The following is a 22714-nucleotide window of genomic DNA, read 5'->3' on the forward strand; positions in this document are numbered from 1 at the left end:
TTTTTACAAACTTTCGCAGAGCTAAAAAAAAATAAAAGCACCATGGAGCGGATTTTATCAGAGAAAGGTCGTGATTACATTCTATCAAATGGTTTTGCTATTGTTTTGATAAAAAACTTCGTAATGAAAAGGAGTCATGGTGTTGTACACAAGAAACATGCAGAGGTCGAATTCATGTTAATGTAAGTTCATGGGAATAAGTTATGATGCATACTCATGTGGAGTTTTTGAAATTGGAGCAAGACAATGCAGAGAAAAGGATACTGAGAATTAGAGCTGGACAGGACGATTCCAGAAAAAAAGCAAATTATCAGAGAACAGCTAAGGCAATAGAAACACCAGTTAGTAAATATGGGAATCGAGCAAACAAATTGGAATAATTACAAAATATAAGCTACCTCATGAATTGCAGAAATAAATTAGTATTAATATTTTTGTACAGAAATATTTTATAGTATGTCATTTCAATAAATATTTTTGTCTACTTTTTAAAGTTCAATATGTTACAAATAAAAAATTAATCTGATGGCGGTTTTCTTCGTTTTTCATGTTTTTATTCTATTTTGCCAAATGTCTTTGTGCTGAATAGTCCTTGCCCTGAATCGTCATGCGCAGAATTGTCTCTAAGCTGAATTGTCTCTAACCTGAATTGTCATGCGCTGAATTGTCTCTAAGCTGAATTGCCCTGTGCGGAATTGTCAGTGCTCCCTGCAGTTGGGCGAGTATATGTGTTTGTGTTTTGTTTTGTGTAGGTAGGTCAATTGTCCTGCATGTATTCAGTAGTGTAAAGAGGAAAGTGACTGAGGGTGAGTTTGGTAGCCTGATTGATTAAGTTTATGTGAGGGGGATTTTGCCCACTTGTTTTTTAAGCTTGTGATCCCGCCACAGCAGGACTACTGGCAATACCGTAAGGGAGACATTTTGGCCTATATTGCCCTAATGGTGTGTTCAGTGTACAAATGTGTTGTGAGTGTTCATCCATTTCAAGTTGTTGGAAAGCCTGTTTTAAATCTAGCTTTGCAAAAACTGTGCAACCACCCATGGCTGCAAACATGTCAGCAGGCCTTGGCAAGGGATGCTGGGCCACCTGCAACTGTGGGTTGACCGTGACCTTGTAGTCACCACAAATTCTGATACTGTTATCTCCTTTAACTACTGGCACCAATGGGGTAGCCCAGTCGCAATGTGTATCTCCTGTTCAACCAATGGTTTTAAGGAATACGGTATTTGTCTTGTAGCAAAGAATGTTGGTGTGGCATCAGTTTTTAAAATTAATGATGCTTTAACATTCTTAAATTTTCCTAAGTCTTCTTGTATTTGTCTAGCAATTTCTGTGATGTGTGATTTTGGCTACTGACTTCATTGACTCGAAAAAATTTGCGAAACTCTGGAATGAGTATATCAATCCAGTCAGCACCTGGTAATGGTTTCCTCCCACTGTCAACTACTGTCAAAGGAAGTTTCTCATATTTTATACCTTGGTATGTTACATCTACAGTAGTGGAACCCTTTACATTAACATCTCTCTGATTGTGGTCTTTTACAATGTGGTTACTGAACTGTATGGTTAGGTTAGGTATGTGGGAAAGAAATGTCTCTAGAATGACTGTAATATTATCAGCTGCTGAATCGACCTGAATGGAAATATCAACCCAATTTATGGAAACATTAACATATATGCATTTACTTTTGTTGAACTTGCTAATGGAATTCAAAATGAAAATGAAATCTTTACTCTTATCTCCTGAGACTGTGATACCTCATGCATGTGATGGGTTGTCTTTTGTGAGTGAGATTCTGATCGACACATATTTGAAAAATGACCAAACTTAGAACACTTCATACATTGTTTTCTTGTAGCAGGACATTTGTAATAATCTGCCTGCATATGTCCGATTCCTCCACATCTTTGACATATCCCAACAGGCATATGCTTATTGGCATATTTTGCGGCCCACTCTGGGACTTCGGTTTGGCCCTCAAGAATGATTGATTATGATGATTACCTGTAACATTACTGTTGTTGTGATATTTGTGGGAACTGTTCTGTGAGCAATTCTTTGATGGTAGGCCTGCCTGTTGCTTAGGCCTAGGCCTATAAGATGATGAACCTTTATTAGCACTTTGATAACTAACCGCAGCTATCTCTTTGAAATGATTACCTGAGTTTGATTTGTTTTCTGTGATGGAAGCCTGTGTGTCCAACAGTTCCATGGGCCTAGCTATGGTTAAGACCTTGTCAAGAGTCAGGTCTTCCCTTTCTAAAAGCTTGCGCCTGAGCTTTGATGAAGAACACTTTTCAATGACCTGATCTACGATGACGTCATTCACATCATGAAACTGACATGTATTTGCAAGTTTCTTCAACCTTGTTACAAAAGAGCTTGTGCATTCATTTTTTTTTTCCTGGATTAATTGTTTAAAACGAAAACGCTGTTACCTTTTATTCTCCTTTGGTGAGAAATACCTATCAAGGGCTTGGAGAGCTTGTTCAAGAGAATCTGTGGGGTCTGATAAGGTTTCAAGGATTTCTAAGATATTGAGACCCACAACATACGACAGAAGGGCTCTCTGTTGTGCAGCATTGGTTACACCCATGGCTCTGATGTATATGGAGAAGGTCTTCTTCCACTGTTTCCATCGCTGAGCAACAATGGTGGTTGGTTGACATCTACAGGCATATTAGGGATATGTCCTTTACCCAAATGACTTTCGGATGATGATGATGAAGATGACTGCCTCTGTGTGGGCTGCTCCACTAATCCTCGGCGCCCAATGTGAGGTTGGCCGACATGGGCTAGCCTACCTTAGCCTAAACATGTGTATGAACATAGCACAAGTTAACTCTCACCTGCCGAAGGAGAAATATCTTCATTTGTGATACTGTCTTATCACACACTATTAATGGTTTGATGTACAGGCAGTCCCCGGGTTAAAACGGGGGTTCCGTTCTTAAGACGCATCGTAACCCGAAAATCGTCGTAAGCCGGAACGACTTTCTTGAAAACATGTCCACAGGGAAAATTTCACTAATTTGCCATTTTTCTTAGGGCCGTATCTCTAAAATTATCACTAATTTACTTTTTTCATGTGCAACACTGTGTATTCACAAATTACTGTATATTTTCATTAAAATACAAGAGAGAGAGAGAGAGAGAGAGAGAGAGAGAGAGAGAGAGAGAGAGAGAGAGAGAGATTACATAAAACCATTAAATTCGTTGACCATTGTATGGCATTGTTAAGCTCCGAGTGTCACTGGAGTTATGAGGTAGGGAAATTGATACAGAAAAAGACGAAGGGAAGAATTTTCTTTTGAAATTAGTTATCATATTATTACTACTTCTATTATTTAAACACGTGCATCTACCATAAAAATTCTCTCATCTCAGTAAGAAAGAGGAATTATCCTTACAATTGAAATGGAAAGGTCATTTTCATATCTTTAAAATACGACCATTATGAATTTTGTAATTAAAGTTTTATTATTATTATTATTATTATTATTATTATTATTATTATTATTATTATTATTATTATTATTATTATTAAATAACTGAAATTATCAATAAACATTTTACATACTAGTACCATAAAAATTCTTTCATCTCGGTAAGAGAGAGAGAGAGAGAGAGAGAGAGAGAGAGAGAGAGAGAGAGAGTTTATCTCTCTCTGTTCTCTCAAAAAATACTTATAATGCTTCCAGCGAAAGAGAGGGAGGGAGTTACCACTATGACATTATTATCTTGTGTGGCAAGAAAGAGAGAGAGAGAGAGAGAGAGTAACCTTAATTAAAAGTGACATGGATAGAATAGTACGTATTGTATTTCTTTAAAATACTATCACATATGAATTTTGTAATTACAGTTATTATTATTATTATTGAAAAAGAAACCCACAAATTCAATTTGTAACTTGTTTACTTCTAAGTATTTACATTTAGTTTTACTCCACACTCGAGTACTTTCAGGCCCTTCTGTGGCCCATTCTCAAGAGATGTTGGGATGTTAGCCTGGGTCAAGGCCCAGCAGTCTTCTGGAACTTCTTCTCGTTGTGCTGTCATTTATGCGATGGCTGTTCTGGTTTTCTTGAGAGTTGCCAATCCCCTCTTGTCGCTCTGATATCCTGAGCTGATGGTCAATGGGATTCACACTTGTGGTAAGGGTGTGGTCACCGTAAGTCTGTTGGGCAGGAAACCTAATCTCCAGGTCAGCAGGGTCAATCTTAGCTTCTTTTAATATCAAAGCTCGGCTTATGGGATCTTCTGAGGTAAAACCTTTGTTTCCTTCAATTACTTTGATCTCTCTGATAAGCGCACCTTCTACTACCCTCCTGTGACTAATTTTGTTGCTTTTGTATATAAGCCTACTGTTTTTGAAATCCATCCTATGGTCATTTTCCCAACAATGTCTAGCTATAGCACTCCCCTGAGAGTTAAGCTGTACTGCCCTTCTATGTTCTTGGACTCTAGTCCTTATTCCCCTACCTGATTCCCCCACATATCTGTCTCCACAATTATTGCAATTGATTATGTATACCCCGCTACATCATCTGTATTACTGTCTTCTCCTTCCAATTTATTTTTACATACTTTGTTTTTTAAGGTATTATCAAAGGTATATACAAATTTATATTGACTTTCTTTCATTTTTGACGTGATTTGTTTCATTTTAGGCATAAAAGGGAGGGCAACTATTTTCTTGTTTTTCTTTGATTCCATGTACTCTCTACATTCGCTCTGTAAAATATTTTTCTAGCTTTGGTGAGTGCCCTTTTTCTGAACCATTCCGGGTATGCTAATGCATCGAAGCTTTTATCGATGTAATTTATTTCTTGCTCTATCTTGCAAGGGTCACACGTTCTCATTGCCCTAGAAATAAACCTGTTAGAACCCCTATTTTTATATCATGACTATGAAAAGAGAAGAAATGAATATATGAGTTTGTATGTGTGGGCTTCTATATGTGCTGAATTCATATCCTGTTCTTTCTTTCTATGAGTATGTCTAAAAAGGGCAGTTTATTATTGTTACTTTTCTCTAAAGTGAACTGGATATTGTTATCAAACTTATTGAGCTCATCTAGGAAGTTTCTATTTATTTCCATCCCCTGCAGACTAGCAAAAAATATCATCCACGTATCTCCACCATCCTTGCAGTTTTAAGTTAGGGACATTCACATTAGGAACTAGATTAGTTTCGAAATATTCCATATAGATGTAGCGAGTATAGGTGATAATGAGGACCCCATAGCTACTCCATATTTTCTGTTTGTAAACATGTCCCTCAAACGTGAAATAAGTATCACTGACACACAATTTGATCAACTCAAGGAAGACGCCTATTTCGATGTTTGGATTGAAATACCCTCATTATGTTTAGTCTGTAGGAATTCTAATACTTATCTAAGGGGACATTGGTGAATAATGCTACTACATCAAAACTAACCATGTGTCCTTTATATTCTTTTTCTTAACTTTGTCTATGAAATCTACTGAATGTTTAATATGCGATTCTGAAAAATATACCTAAGTATATTCCTAGTTCTCCAGCTAACCACACAGCTAAGTTTTTGTTAGGAGATTTCTACTAGAAACAATAGGGCGTAGAGGGCAGCCCTCCTTGTGTATTTTGGGGCTGCCATATATATATGCAAGCTCAGGTAATTTACTTGAGAATAATTTAGTGCATAGCATGTCCTTCCCATTACCTAGTCTACTGATTATTTTTTTCACATTCTGATTAAAGGTATTCTGAAGCTTTTGGATTGTTGGAGGATTCTCTATTTTAGCATAAGTAGTTTCATCATCTAGTAGCCTGTACATTTTAACCCTATATTCTGAGCTATTCATGATGACAATACTACCCCTTTGTCAGCTTTCATAATTCTAATATCTTTGTAGCTTTTTAATCCCTTCAGAGCGATACTAAATCTCCTTGGCAAGATATCTCCAAGTTTGCTTTCATTACTCCCTATCATCACTCCTCTGAGAAAAGGAGCTAAATCATTGTGATGTTTCAACATTAAGGTAGTTAATCTTGTCTGTTGAATTCTATGTTAATATTGTTTGTAGTCCCTGCACAAAAATTTAATCCTAGCCCTAGTGCTGCTGTTTCATCCCTAGTCAATAATCTACTTGAGATATTCTTTATATTATCCATATTGCTAAATTTTATCCAAACCGAATTACTAAATAAACTCTCAAACTTATTTTTAATGTTGACCATGTTACGATTTGTATCAAAGTTTACTCTACTGTTGACCTGCCCAACAACTTTTTTGTACCACTCACCCCTTATGGTCTCTTGAAGTGTGTTTTGTGTACTCCTTACACCAGCAAATGCAGCTTCTTTCTTCTCCCTAAGCTCTTGCAACTGATCCTTGATGTATCCTTCTTGAAAACTGCTGAATGCTTCTCCACTCCAGGGTCTTCTTCCAATCCTGCCATATGTTTTTGGACACACTTTGTTCTTCAAACATTCACTTATAAACCAGATCTTGTTTTTCATGGCTTTGGCTTTGTAAAGTTGTGTTTCATATCTTCTTGCATAATGAACAGCTTGGGTTCCAGCGACTTCATACAGTTGTTGAAATGTACTTCTGTTGTAATGTTGCTGTGGGTACATGATGAACCAAGTAGATTATTGACTAGGGATGAAACAGCAGCACTAGGGCTAGGATTAAATTTTTGTGCAGGGACTACAAACAATATTAACATAGAATTCAACAGCAAGATTAACTACCTTAATGTTGAACATCACAATGATTTAGCTCCTTTTCTCAGAGGAGTGATGATAGGGAGTAATGAAAGCAAACTTGGAGATATCTTGCCAAGGAGATTTAGTATCGCTCTGAAGGGATTAAAAAGCTACAAAGATATTAGAATTATGAAAGCTGACAAAGGGGGTAGTATTGTCATCATGAATAGCTCAGAATATAGGGTTAAAATGTACAGGCTACTAGATGATGAAACTACTTATGCTAAAATAGAGAATCCTCCAACAATCCAAAAGCTTCAGAATACCTTTAATCAGAATGTGAAAAAAATAATCAGTAGACTAGGTAATGGGAAGGACATGCTATGCACTAAATTATTCTCAAGTAAATTACCTGAGCTTGCATATATATATGGCAGCCCCAAAATACACAAGGAGGGCTGCCCTCTACGCCCTATTGTTTCTAGTAGGAAATCTCCTAACAAAAACTTAGCTGTGTGGTTAGCTGGAGAACTAGGAATATACTTAGGTATATTTTCAGAATCGCATATTAAACATTCAGTAGATTTCATAGACAAAGTTAAGAAAAAGAATATAAAGGGACGGGACCCATGGTTAGTTTTGATGTAGTAGCATTATTCACCAATGTCCCCTTAGATAAAGTATTAGAATTCCTACAGACTAAACATAATGAGGGTATTTTCAATCCAAACATCGAAATAGGCGTCTTCCTTGAGTTGATCAAATTGTGTGTCAGTGATACTTATTTCACGTTTGAGGGACATGTTTACAAACAGAAATATGGAGTAGCTATGGGGTCCTCATTATCACCTATACTCGCTAACATCTATATGGAATATTTCGAAACTAATCTAGTTCCTAATGTGAATGTCCCTAACTTAAAACTGCAAGGATGGTGGAGATACGTGGATGATATTTTTGCTATTCTGCAAGGGGATGGAAATAAAATAGAAACTTTTCTAGATGAGCTCAATAAGTTTGATAACAATATCCAGTTCACTTTAGAGAAAAGTAACAATAATAAACTGCCCTTTTTAGACATACTCATAGAAAGAAAAGAAACAGGATATGAATTCAGCACATATAGAAAGCCCCCCACACATACAAACTCATATATTCATTTCTTCTCTTTCATAGTCATGATATAAAAATAGGGGTTCTAACAGGTTTATTTTCTTAGGGCAATGAGAAACGTGTGACCCTTGCAAGATAGAGCAAGAAATAAATACATCGATAAAAGCTTCGATGCATTAGCATACCCGGAATGGTTCAGAAAAAGGGCACTCACCAAAGCTAGAAAAATATTTTACAGAGCGAATGTAGAGAGTACATGGAATAAAGAAAACAAGAAAATAGTTGCCCTCCCTTTTATGCCTAAAATGAAACAAATCACGTCAAAAATGAAAGAAAGTCAATATAAATTTGTATATACCTTTGATAATACCTTAAAAAACAAAGTATGTAAAAATAAATTGGAAGGAGAAGACAGTAATACAGATGATGTAGCGGGGGTATTACATAAATCAATTGCAATAATTGTGGAGACAGATATGTGGGGGAATCAGGTAGGGGAATAAGGACTAGAGTCCAAGAACATAGAAGGGCAGTACAGCTTAACTCTCAGGGGAGTGCTATAGCTAGACATTGTTGGGAAAATGACCATAGGATGGATTTCAAAAACAGTAGGCTTATATACAAAAGCAACAAAATTAGTCACAGGAGGGTAGTAGAAGGTGCGCTTATCAGAGAGATCAAAGTAATTGAAGGAAACAAAGGTTTTACCTCAGAAGATCCCATAAGCCGAGCTTTGATATTAAAAAGAAGCTAAGATGACCCTGCTGACCTGGAGATTAGGTTTCCTGCCCAACAGACTTACGGTGACCACACCCTTACCACAAGTGTGAATCCCATTGACCATCAGCTAAGGATATCAGAGCGACAAGAGGGGATTGGCAACTCTCAAGAAAACCAGAACAGCCATCGCATAAATGACAGCACAACGAGAAGAAGTTCCAGAAGACTGCTGGGCCCCTTGACCCAGGCTAACATCCCAACATCTCTTGAGAATGGGCCACAGAAGGGCCTGGAAAGTACTCGAGTGGGAGTAAAACTAAATGTAAATACTTAGAAGTAAACAAGTTGTTACAAATTGAATTTGTGGGTTTCTTTTTCAATCTTCAGAAGAAAACTGAAAGAAGTTTTTGTTTGGTTCATTATTATTATTATTTGAAAGTATTAAAAACAAATAGTACAAGTACATAAAAAATCTTGAGTCTCAGTAAATGAGAGAGAGAGAGAGAGAGCGAGAGAGAAAGAGAGAGAGAGAGAGAGAGAGATTTCGATGGACACACGTGATTGCAACACTGCAGCTCTTCCCCCTCCTGGCTGTCACAGAAACTGATATATCTGACAGTTTTAGTACCTGGATCTCGAGAAAAGGTTACTGGAAGAAGACTGGGATTTCCTTCATTCTTCCATAATTTTTTAAATATAAGCTAAAATCTTACTAATTCACTATGGTATTTTCTTTAATGAATTGATATTATTGCTGATAAAATTAATATTTGAAAAAATCGGAAATCATTATTTATTTATTTACCCAAAAAAAAATAAATCTTTGTAGGTAGAGAGAGAGAGAGAGCGAATTATTATTTTTATTATGTGATATTTCAACTTATTAAACTTACTAAATACAGTATTAATCAAAATTAATATTTGCAATTAGTAAATCATTTTTGTATTATAAAAATGTATTTAGTCATGAAAATAAACATCAAAATACACTAATTAGTGATTATTTTCGTCGTAAAATACAAAGAGAGAGAGAGAGAGAGAGAGAGAAACTATGGTTTTTATATCCAAGTCTAAGTATAGTATAAATGGATTCTTTAACCCTCTTACGCCGGAGCCCTAAAAATCAAAACCTCTCCCGTATGCCGGGCCTGGTTTGGAGTGAGCGCGGAAGTGGAAGGAAAAAAATAATTTTTTCAAAAAATTACAGCGCGCGTACTTTTGAAGATTAAGAGTTCATTTTTGGCTCCTTTTTTTGTCATTGCCTGAAGTTTAGAATGCAAACCATCAGAAATGAAAAATAATATCATTATCATATGTAAATAATGCGATATATGGTAGCGAAAAAAAAAAAATTCATACATAATTGTATTCAAATCACGCTGTGCAGAAAACGGTCAAAGCTAACCAGTTACTTTTTTTGCGTTGTATTGTACACTAAATTGCGATCATTTTGATATATAATACATTGTAAAACAATAAAAGCAACACCGGAAAAATATTATCACAAAATGATGTACGAATTCGTAACGAGCGGACGTAAAAAAATGTTATTTTCAAAAATTCACCGTAATTCTAAATAATGTTCTAGAGACTTCCAATTTGTTTCAAAATTAAGACAAATGATTGAATATTACGATACTGTAAGAGTTTTAGATTAGAATTGCAGATTTCGACCATTTCGGACGAGTTAAATTTGACCGAATGTCGAAATTTTAATATATATATTTTGTTATATGGACATATTTCGAAGATGGAAAAGCTACAACCTTCATTATTTTTTATTGTATTCTTCATGCACTTGCGCACATTTGATATATGAAACTCTATAAAAAGGCTAATATGAAAAGGAGCAAATATTAGGATAATGCCATGTACGTATTCGGAGACTTGCGGCCGCGAATCGGCGCGCGGAGTGAAGGTAAATATATTTTTCAAAAATTCACCATAAATCACAATATTGTTTTAGAGACTTCAAATTTGTTTCAAAATGAAGAAAAATGACAGAATATTACTAGGCCGTAAGAGTTTTAGCTTACAATTGCGTTTTTCAACTATTTCGGTAGAGTCAAATTTGACCGAATGTGATTTTTTTTCTATTTATCGTGATTTATATGCAAATATTTCGAAAAAAGAGAAAAGCTACAACCTTCAATCATTTTTAGTTGTATTCTACATGAAATTACGCACATTTTCATATATAAACTTTATGTAACCGCTAATTTTAAATGGTGCAAACATTTCGACAATCGCACAAAAAAATTCTGATTTTTTCGGAAGTTACCGCGCGAACGTAATGTTTTTTTTTTTTCATAAATTCACCATAAATCGAAATATTGTGCTAGAGACTTCCAAGTCGTTGCAAAATGAAGGTAATGATTGAATATTACTAGAATATAAGAGTTTTAGCTTACAATTGCGTTTTTCGACCATTTCGGTAGAGTCAAAGTTGACCGAAAGTTGAAATTTTTGCACTTAACGTTATTTATATGAAAATATTTCAAAACTGATAAAAGCTACAACCATGGGTTGTTTTTTGTTGTATTGTGCAGGAAATTGCGCACATTTCCATATATAAAACTTTATGTAACGGCAAATTTAAAAGGGTGCAAACATTAGGACAATCGCACGAAAAAATTTATCGGAAGAGTTATCGCACGAACGTAAGGAAAAAGTTTTTTTCATAAATTCACCATAAATCGAAATATTGTGCTAGAGACGTCCAATTTGTTGCAAAATGAAGGCAAATGATTGAATATTACTATAATGTAAGAGTTTTAGCTTACAATTGCGTTTCTCGACCTTTTCTGTAGAGTCAAAGTTGACCGAAGGTTGAAATTTTTGCACTTATCGTTATTTATATGAAAATATTTCAAAACTGATAAAAGCTACAATCATGAGTATTTTTTAGTTGTATTGTGCATGAAATTGCGCACATTTTCATATATAATACTTCATGTAAAGGATAATTTAAAATGGTGCAATAATTATGTCAAAGTGACGAAATAATTTCCGAGATGTGTCACTGATACTTTTTAGTGCGATAAGAAAGAAATTCGCGCTTGCGCGCCTGCGTAGCGATTGTAAACAAAACAATGCCTTGATCCGTGACTCCCAGCATCCCCAAGGCGCGTGATACAAAAGTTTTCGGCTGGTAGGCCTATAAGTATTTTTCCGCGAATTTTTAAAAAAACTTTTTTGAGCCGACGTATGATACGTCCAATCGGCATACGGGAGACATTTTGACTCGACGTTTAATACGTCCAATCGGCGTAAGAGGGTTAAGTGAAATAATGTTTCAATGATATTTTGCTGTTATGTATTAACGGATACGTATACTGTTTGAGAATGCGTTCCTTATCCTTGACTATGGTTACCATACAGTTTAATAGCGTAAATTAATTTATGCGCCCTCTGCTCAGAAACTAGTTCTGCGTATGAGGTATCGTTAAAAGGCATAAAAAACCATCATAACCTTGGAATTTGCGTTGTAATCTAACCAGAAACTTACTTTTGTTAATTATGTATACTGGAAACAAGGAATGATTTTTTCATTATTTGCGCTTTTGGACTGTTATTAACTGCGCATCCCAAGCTAGTGTATTCATTCACTCGGAAACTAGTTCCGCATATGAGGCGTCACTAAAAAAATTTAAAAAATACGACATAAAAAGTGTCGAAAATCATCATAACCTCAAAATTTTTGTTGTAATCTAACCAAAAACTTATTTTGATTAATATACTGTGCTAAACTATAAAGGATTCTTATCATAGTATGCGTTTTTTAAAAGCGTCGTTAACTCGGAGCGTCGGAAGCGTCAGCATCGTAACCTCGGAACAAGCGTCGTAACCCAGGGCGGATTTTTCAATGAATATTTAAGAAAAAGCGTCGTAACCTCGGAACGTCGTAAGCCGGACCCGTCCCAACCCGGGGACCGCCTGTATTCAGTTAGCATAACTCAGGCTATCCCATCTTCGTCGCCACTGTGAGGTTGGCCAACATGGGCTAGCCTAGCTTAGCCTAGACATGTGTGTGAAATGTGAATAGTGATACTGTCTAATCATACACAATTAATGGTTTGATGTATTCAGTTAGCATAACTCAGGCTAACCGATCTTCGTTTATTCGAGGCGAGAACGATAGACGACGTGCTCATAATGATCTTTATTCTTGCTAGCTGTTTACAGAGTTCAGGTAATTCATCCCGCGTAGGTAAAGTTCACAACATTACAAAATGGAACCATTCCTTTTTTGATACATATACACTACAAAAGTTACTTTTACAGAAACGTGAAAATACACAAAACACACGAATACAAACATCACATTCATGAGCAACGATTGAATATTGAAACAAAACAATTCTTACAGAACTTCACAGTTCACACCTACTATGGCATGGAACCACAGAAAGGAAGCTCACTGCTGATACGTAACAACTTCCTTCCAGGTAAGAGTTATTGCAAAGTTCGAGTTATTGTATAGCCCAGGATGGAAGAAGAGTAAGGCGAGTTCGTGACTCGTGAGAAGAGTTTTGTTTTCCTGCGCAGTGACATCACTTGGAACCCAGCGAGTAAGTGGCAAGAGGTTCATTGACTCACACTGTTTTGGAGGGAATTCACTGATCTTTTAACATTTCACTCAGTTAGTAAGAGACAACGAAGATGGTGGTATGTGCTGTGTTTGGTTGCAATAATCATGATCACCATCGCCAAGAAAAAAGACATTTTACTTTACAGATTTCTAAAGGATCCATCTTTTTGCAAAACTTGTGTTAATCTGTGCAAAAGGAAAGATGATTTCAATGTGAAGAATGCAAGAATATGCTCCATTAATTTTGTCCCAGGTGATTTTGGAGAGAGCCTTTATAATTAGACATATATATACCTTTAGATTATCATCCTTAAAATGCACGCAAATTTGAAAGATCCTGCTGTGCCTATTCAACACATGTATACTAAGGATATAACTTCAGGTAAACATTGTTTATTTACTATATCAGTAGAAGATCATTTTAGCTGGCATAGCCTATTTTGGAACTGAAGTTAGTTATGTAAGACACACAGAGAGAGAGAGAGAGACCCAATTCAATATTTCTCAAATGAAAATGGTTAGGTTTATTATCAGCTGACTTTGAATACAAACATTTTGATTAATCTATTTATAAAGCTTACAATTCATTTCTTTGTATGCCTTCTTTTTGTATAATTATTTTATTTTATAAGCCTATATCTATGCAACACTTTTGATTGATGATTGATATAATTTTCATATAAAGTTATTTTACTTAAGCCTATTATCAACTCTCATATTGTTTGTTAACTCTTTGTTGCTATTAGGCACATTGCTGTAAGCTAAAATACCTAGCCTTATGGCATATAGGCGCATAGGTCTAACCTAGATTTTTTTTATGGACAAGGAAAATTTATGACAATTCTCTCTCTCTCTCTCTCTGTATTTTTGTAAATTCGTGGGTTAATAATACCTTCACTTAAGCTAGATTCGCTTCCCTGGTAAAGAAAGTTTTTTTTTTTTTTTTTTTTTTTTTAGAAAATTATTGGAGTTTTTTTAGGGGAGCCCTTCAGGCAGATATATCTAGGTAAAGTGAATTAACTATAGTAAGTAGGCCTAATATTATGGCCAAAACCATTCATGATTTTCAGTAGGCATATACGAAATTATATATCAATATAGGCTTAGGTCTTTATTAGGTTAAGTAAAACTCATGACAGAATTTTCTCTCTCTCTCTTTCTCATCTTATTCTTACGCAAGTAATATGTTATTTTATCCAGGTCGTATTTCATTTACAGTAGATCCAGACCTTGGGCTAGGTCTCATCCCACGCGTTCCATTGTTAGATATTGCCCGCAAGGCCATCTGTCATTGGCGACTGAGGATATCGACATACCATCATTGACTGAGGTCACAGAAGCTACACAGCCTGATCTACCATATCACTACCTAAAAACCCCATGTCACTTAGCCAACTCGTACGTACCTTCTCTGCTCACCTTCCCCCAGTGCCCCATCTTCCCTTCCCCTTATTGAACATACTCCATAGACAATACACGAAAAATGGGAAACTGACTATTAATACCATTAAAACAAACATCATCCAACCCATCAGAATGCGCGCCATCTATTGATCATGCCCTCAACTAAAACTCTGCTGTGGCGTAGCGCGGTATTTTTAAATGTTAAAATTTATTCTCATGCTGCAATAAACTTCTCTTGATAAAGTATTGAATACTAAATCGATTAATATTGCTTGTTAACATGATTTTAGGACTCTATCATAGCTTATGACTTATATATTAGGCATTTTTGAATCATTAAATAAAATCCTTCAGTTAATGTAACATTAATTGCTAAGTATCTTTATCTAAAATTGAGAGGGCAGTTAACATTAATTGCTAAGTATCTTTATCTAAAATTGACAGGGCAGTTGGAATGAAACAAACTTATTCTCATATTATCTTATTATTTCACCAATATAGTATACAGTAATTATTTTCCTGTTTTTGGGCTTGTGCTTATGATTGAATACTGTACATACCTAAGCTACTGTACACAAATGTTCTTGCAAAGAACATAAACAAAGTAAAAGAAATGGCACATGCTTCATTTGCATGCAATAGTCATACAAGTCATGCAAACAAAACATGCATATATCAGAATTTAAATAGCAAACAAAGCATGGGATAATCAAAACCAATAATATGAAATCAAAATGAAAAAACAGACTTAACTTGCATGCTGATTAGGCAAAAGTTAAGCAATATTTGTTAATAAAACTAAGAAAAGTACAACAACAAAGTAGTAAAAGTAAGGTACCCTTTTATAACAAATGCAATGCTGTATTTTAAGCAAAAATCTAGGTTTAACTTAATTTTCATAAAAAGCAAATAAAAATTGAAATCACAAATCAAATAGGAAACAAACCTATTTATAACAATTTATTAAAATCTCATAGCCCAATTGTGGGAGTTCTCAAAAATGCATATTCAATTGGCACCTTTTTATGAAGGTAATGCAACCAACACTTCTGCCTGGTATTTTCTAGTAAGATGCAATTTCTGCAAGAAGCATGCACATTCCTAAAAAAATTTGAAACAATTATTCTAATTGACTTGAACCATGTTCTTTTGCATCAATGCTACAGTACAAGCAAATATCAGGTTTTCACAACTTGTTTTGCCAATTTATTACTACTGTATTACTGCGTACATTTGCTGCCAAATGGTAAATTTACTTTGGAATACTATGTGGGGTGTTGGTACCAATTACAAGATTTCATTTTAAAAATTGAACAATATGAGCATATAATGCAGAAACATAGATGAAACGGTAAGAATAGATCTTGTGGGAGCAAATATGCCGGTTTGCATGTCATTTTTTATTTTTATTTTGAATGCTTTTATCCATACATATAGGAAAATTCAATCATAGATTAAAAGGTTAGTGAACTTGAAATTAAAGTAAAACACTAACTTAACTAACCTACTTATGCTCTCCCATATGAATGCTCCCACAAGGTCCATCCTTCCTGATGAAACAACTTTGGTTTGCTAAATAGTTGCTTATTAGTGAAAAATTAAGGTAAACATTTATAACTACAACCCAAGGGTAAGCTGCTGAGAATATAACAGAACTACAGTATATCAAAGTTGCTGTGAGTAGCCTATCTGGAAAAGGCATGGAGACCCAATATTCACGAATTGTGTGACAGTGATAGGAATTGGTATGTTTATTTCATATTTCTAGAGATTTTCAAGATATGCAAATATAACTTTAAGGTATTTATTTGAAATACAGTTGATGCCTGTAAATGACAAGAAAATATAGTTTTTCTAGTTGATTTAGATATGTTTTGCAAGATAGCTTCATTTCCATTGCAAATTACTGTTGACATGGTTAGGTAACTGTTGGCATGGTTATGGTACTGCTGATATGGTTAGGTTTACTGTTGACATGATTAGGCTACTGATGTACACTACCAGGAAGGTTAGGTTGGTTGTTGGGGTTTCAAATGGCAAATATTTTTTTACAGACGAAAATCACATATAAATATATTTTCTTTCCGCTTAGAGGCGTCCACCGTATTGTAAATATTTTTTAATATTATTTCGGAATAACACTGCACCGACATTCAATTTTGCTTTGGTCTATTTTATTTCTTCATTTTCTCTAAAAGTCATCATGTACTTTGTAACAGATGTAATGATTTTATTACCTTTCTTTATTCTGAGGAAAAGCATGAAAAATCAGATGGGGAAAATCATTTTTCGTCCTATTGCAAACCACACACGGGTGATGATGGCTACGCCCACTCATGATTGAAATTGAATGCCCCGCTTTGTGAAAAAGTAAACAAACAGACGATGTAGGCAGGTGCAATGCTACCGCCATCTTCATTTCATGCCAGGTACTAAATTGTATGCGGCCGATGCGGCTGTGGCTCGAGCTTCCCATCTTTCGTGTATTGTCTTTGACATGCTCCGAGCCGGTGGTGGTCGCAGAGTTCAAACATGGCGGCTTTGTTTACATTTCTTCTCCCCAACTGAATGGTGAACACTTCGATCAGTTCCCAACTGAGTTAAGCCTGGGTCACACATTGGCGATTTCCAACCGCGTATGTCATAACGGGCGAAATTTTGCTCATTACGACCCCATTATGCTCTCTTTACAACCAATTTGCCATAAATTGGCAAAAATCGTAACCAAGTCCCCGAGTTTGACGACTTTCCGCCAGGCTTGGAGATTTGCATAGTCGCCTTCATTCCAGGACTAGAGGAAACATCTGCCTTGAATCCATCTTACTCAGGTAGATCACCCTCATTCACTCGATATTTAATTGGTGAAACAAGAATACAATTACATCTTTAAGTATACCATTCAAAAGATTGAAGTTTTGTCAACATATTGTGATATGGGGAAACAACCGAGTGGACTAGCTGATCCAATCTTGGCCCCTTGTTGATCCACCCTCTGAAAAGTACTTTAACATGTCCTGACACTGGAGATGGGCACCAGTCATGAATCATTGGTGGTGAGATCAACACCTCGAGCCCTCTACTCTCCTTTCAAAGTAAGTATTATCTCCAAAGTTAGAAATTAAGGTCATATTTTAAGATTAAACAGGTCAATGAAAGTCTAGCCATGCATAGTGCAAACATACCTCCATGATGCTTTTGAAATTTTTACTTAACCCTGAATAGGTGCAATGGGTTGCGCACAACCCAAGGAGTGTTCCAAAAAACATGCTTTTTTCCCATAAATCATCATCTATCTCAAATCTGGGTGTGATCGACCTGCAAGAAGCCAGCAGAAAACACACTACAATCATGTTAGAACCTGCATTTGCCTTGCCTTTGTCCTTCCCCCTTTTCTGAGAAGTGCTTGGCTCGAGCTCGACCACCACACACCTTTAACATGTGGGGGATTGAAAGGCAAAAGTTAAGTAGTGATTTCCTGTCTATCACTGCTGATACTGGTAATGTTTTATATTGTTGGAAACTGTTAGTGGATGGTGTATGGTACTATATGCATGCCATTGGTTTTGGCTGAGATGGATTATATTGGCCAATCGGTCCAATTTTCTTCGAATGCCAATTTCTCAGTTTTTACATTTTTATTTATTTTTATTTTTTTTGCAGTTCTCATCAACAATGGCCAATAGGCAGTATTCTCTGGGCATGGAAGTCATTAACTTACTTCTAATGGAATTAGGTAGAAAGTGATGTTGATGATAATTTAGAGGTTGCTGACACCTCTATGGCAAAAATATCAAGTGTGCGAGAGGCAAAGCAGATGACCTTGAAATGACTAGAGAGAGAGGGGCATGCTAGGGGGAGGAGAATAGTGGGTCTGTGCCTTATCTGGTGACAGATTACATCAGCTTATGTCAATAAACCATCGACACTGTATGAAGATTGACAGAGAGAGAGAGAGAGAGAGAGAATAACATTTCTGAGAATTATCTTATGACAAAGCTGCCTAACTGCAATAATGGCTATACACCCTCATATATTATTAATTAAAGAAAAGAGCAATAGGTTCACCATAGCAAATTCAATTTATAGTTTTGTTAGTGCAAGTCAGATAGTTCAGGTGGCAGATTTGGCAGTCGAAGTTGGCGTGGATTGTGGCCATTTTGTTTACATACCCGAAAGGTGAGTGGGCATATCTCTATATATTCGTGTTTTCTATAGAATTTGTTATATGTTGGTATATTTTCATGCATAAATATCATATTTTATAATAGTTACAACGATTTTTATAAGAAATTTTCATGGTGGAAATAGGAGGTAAAAATTACCTTTATTTTTGGCCCCTTATATAACAGCTAATATCATCTTTGTCCAAATATTTTTACATAATTACATTCTAGGAAAATGTGACTTTATTCTATAAAGAAAAAAAATAGCCACTTCCTATTTCATTGAGGTACCCCAAAAAATCGTGAAATTTTTTACTTCTTTTTTTTTTTGGCCAAAAAAATTTAACCTTTTTCCTATTTTCAAATTTTTACTTCTGTGGATCCGACACCTTTTCTGGCAGTCACATATTGTAAATTGTAATTTTTGTGCGTATATAGCTAATTTTGTATTTTTGGTAAATATTTTCATATATTTTTTGTATATACTTATTTTTTTTCAATATTTGTAATAAATATTTAATTTGTAGACCGGTATTATTTATTGTTTCAGTAGTGTTTGTGAATGTTAAAATTTATTTTAGAAACTAAAATGTACTGCAAAGATGAAGTTAGTGATTATTGGCAAATTTTTCTAGATGCTCAGGTCGAGCTCAACCTGCACGCACCTTTAACAGGGTAGCGATATAGCGAAACCTATCCATGGTTAAAACACCAAATATATAGAAGATTGACGCCATCTCAATGTTTGCAGACTCACTTGTGTCAACAAATTTCCCATTTCTTGTGGTAAATCCGCACACCGCTTGTACCCATAGATGCTGGGACACTTTCTTTACAACAATCGTAAACAGTGACGCCACCCGCCCTCGAGTCCAAGGAAACTCGCGATTTTTTTGTAGTAAGAAGCGTGGGCTAGATAATTATTTAAATAAATAGTTAAACTTCAGTATAAGGTCATGCATTGCATAAATTTTTTACATATTCAAGATAATTAATTTGATAGTATTCATTGTTGAAAAGTAACTAGATTCCTGAATCAAACATCAACGGTTTTGCAACTACGATGTATTTTTCGCGTTTTCCTTTTTTTTTTATTAGTAAAGGTATATTACATACAGTGTAATAAACATTACATACAATGTAATGTATATTACATACATAATGTAAGTTTTGTATAATATAAGGGTGTTTTAAGTAGTTATTTCTGGAATTAGGACCTTTTTTCAGTCCTGTATTATGACGTCATGACATATTTTATTTTCGTACCAATTGTAGTTGAATTACTATAGGCTACTCAACTTTCTTGCAGAAAATGGTGACATATATAGGTACGCAATGCATATCTGAGAAGTTTACCAGTTATTCATGCAGATTGTTATCAGCTCTTCATGTAATTGTGATAATCGTAATGCTCATATATCTTTATTTACTTTTTGGATATATGAAGATGTTTGACTGCCGGATTACCGCCGTTGTGTGACACAATCGCTTTCGCTCTCTGGGCCTCTTATCTGTTTTCGCACCATAAGAAATTAATGGGGCCGAATTTGCAACGACCAGAAAGTCGTTAAATGAGCAAAGTTAGCATTGAGGCGCATATGATTTGATTGAGAAAAAATACAAATTTATACAATAGCTAGCTTGTAAAAAAAAAATACTTGATTACAAAAACCTGATTGACAACTAAGCAGCATACCTAGGTACTGTATATATTATATATATATATATATATATATATATATATATATATATATACTATCTATATATATGGGTCTAAGGGTCTAAATGATAACTCCCCTCTATTAACGATTTCATGGGAGATTCAAATTCAGGCCTTTTTATTTCTTATGGAGCAAAAACAGCCAAGTGGGCATAGAAAGTGACCCTCGACGTCACGGCCACGGGGGACCGGGCACGCAGCAGCACCCTTGAAAAATAGTGAAAAGATAATAATAATGGTTTAGATATTATAAACACGATAAGAAAGGGAAATAACATTTAAAAGAAAATATTACATTGACCTTAATGATAATATTAAGGGATTCGGTATTTGCTGGTGGAACAGGAGATTGCTATCCATTTCATTATGTGTATATATATATATATATATATATATATATATAATATATATATATATATATGTACGTGTATATATATATATATATATAATATTATATATATAGTATGTGTATAATATATATAATTATAATGTGTATGGGATATATATATACTATATATATAAACATATATTATATATATGTATATATATATATATATATATATATATATATATATATATATATACATACACAAACAATATTTGCGTGACTCAACTCATGGTACAAACTCGAAGACGAAGGGATAACGTAGCATTGTTCCTACAAGTTTGTTATACCAACGTTTCATGACAGATGCTTTCGTCACATTTTCAAGGCTGCAATGATTAAAAAAGCATCTCACAAAAAAGGCACAGCAAAACATCGATACAAACATTATAAGACTAATTAAAACCAGGGGGAATTGGAACAGGACATACCTAAACAGCATAAGTGATAATATGAAAACATAAGTTTACTCAAGACCCGAGCGAGAAAAGGAAAACAATAACAAAAGGTTAACAATTGGACAGATTTGCACAGATTCCCATAAAAGTGTAAGCTATTGAACTGGATGTGTACTGACTAATCCGGAGCACTCATATATAAGACATCATGTAAAAATGTACAAAAGTGATATTCTAAAAATTCTTCTATCATAGGAAAAGCCCAAAACGAAATCGACCTCTGTTGTTATAAATAAGACGGTCCCAACACAATACACAAACAACCTCTGTCCAAATGTTTATCGCCCTTCTGTTGTGGTTTTCTTTCTCTCATCCATTCTCGCTCTTGCTGGGTCTTGAGTAAACTTTAGGCCCGTCCATTTTTGTTTTCAGTCTTATTACCTCTGTTTAGGTTATGTCCTGGTTCTATTCCCCCTGGTTTTACTTTGTCTTATAAATTGTGTATGTATCGATGTTTTAATGTGCCTCTTGAGGAATGGACAAAGAGGCAGGTAGAAGTGTACTGATTTTTATTACAGGTAAAGGAAATTCAAATATACAGCGTGCGGGTGGAAATGTGGTATCTGACCAGCGAGAGAGTAAAAATGGGTCGGCGATAGCTGATTTGAGTTTCTTGCGAGACATAAATTAGAGCAATTTTATCATTATTGTATTACTAAGACAGCTAGAATTCATGGAAACAGTTTGTAGTAAATGCATTTCACATATATGTGAAGCTCCATTAATTTGGCAACGATGACATTTTGCCATTCCTAGCATGCAAATATTAAAGGTTACATCTTTCTGGCATACAATTATTTGAAATAAAAAAGTCTAAATAGTAATATAAACTTAAATCAATGGAAAGTGCTAGGAAAAAAAATATAAATAAATAAAAAAATTTTTTATAACAATTCACTAATCCGTCGTCTGCTCGGCGATGTTTTTCGGGAGCCAGATGTACGACAAGGCTGGAAATTTTTTCCTGCAACAACTTCACTGTCAATAAACTCTCAACATAGTTCAAGTGCAATTTGGAGTGAATTCAAGTGCATTTTGGATTGAATTAAGACCAAAATGAGTATAATTGCAATCAAATAAGCACTGTGGAGTTTCAGTTATGATGGCAGTAAGGGTAAAACCACCTATTACAAGGTAAAAATGAATTTCAGTTCAACCCATAACCCCAGGAATAAGAAGCTTCATACTTTCACTAATATAGGCAATGAAAAAAAAAAATGTTGTTTTATTGTGCTGATTACAACTGCAATCTCGAGTAAAGTAACAGCGCCTCAGTGGCGTGGTTGGTATGGTCTTTGCTTGTCACCTCGGTGGCAGCGAGTTCGATTCTTGGGCATTCCATTGAGGTGTGAGAGATGTGTATTTCTGGTGATAGAAGTTCACTCTCGACATGGTTCATAAGTCACGTAAAGCCGTTGATCCCGTTGCTGAATAACCATTGGTTCCATGCAACGTAAAAACACAAT

At 35.2% G+C, this 22714-nt stretch overlaps 1 long non-coding RNA gene across 1 annotated transcript in view; it reads left to right on the forward strand.

Annotated features, from left to right (window-relative positions):
• LOC135216796 (uncharacterized) overlaps nt 1-14963 on the forward strand; it is a 38106-nt gene extending 23143 nt beyond the window's left edge. Inside the window, exons 2-3 of the long non-coding RNA XR_010314926.1 lie at nt 12897-12975; nt 14337-14963. This is a non-coding gene — a long non-coding RNA (uncharacterized LOC135216796). The remainder of the gene's footprint in view (nt 1-12896; nt 12976-14336) is intronic.
• The last annotated feature ends 7751 nt before the right edge of the window (nt 14964-22714 follow it).

Source organism: Macrobrachium nipponense, chromosome 19 (assembly GCF_015104395.2).
Source record: "Macrobrachium nipponense isolate FS-2020 chromosome 19, ASM1510439v2, whole genome shotgun sequence".
NCBI lineage: Eukaryota > Metazoa > Arthropoda > Malacostraca > Decapoda > Palaemonidae > Macrobrachium > Macrobrachium nipponense.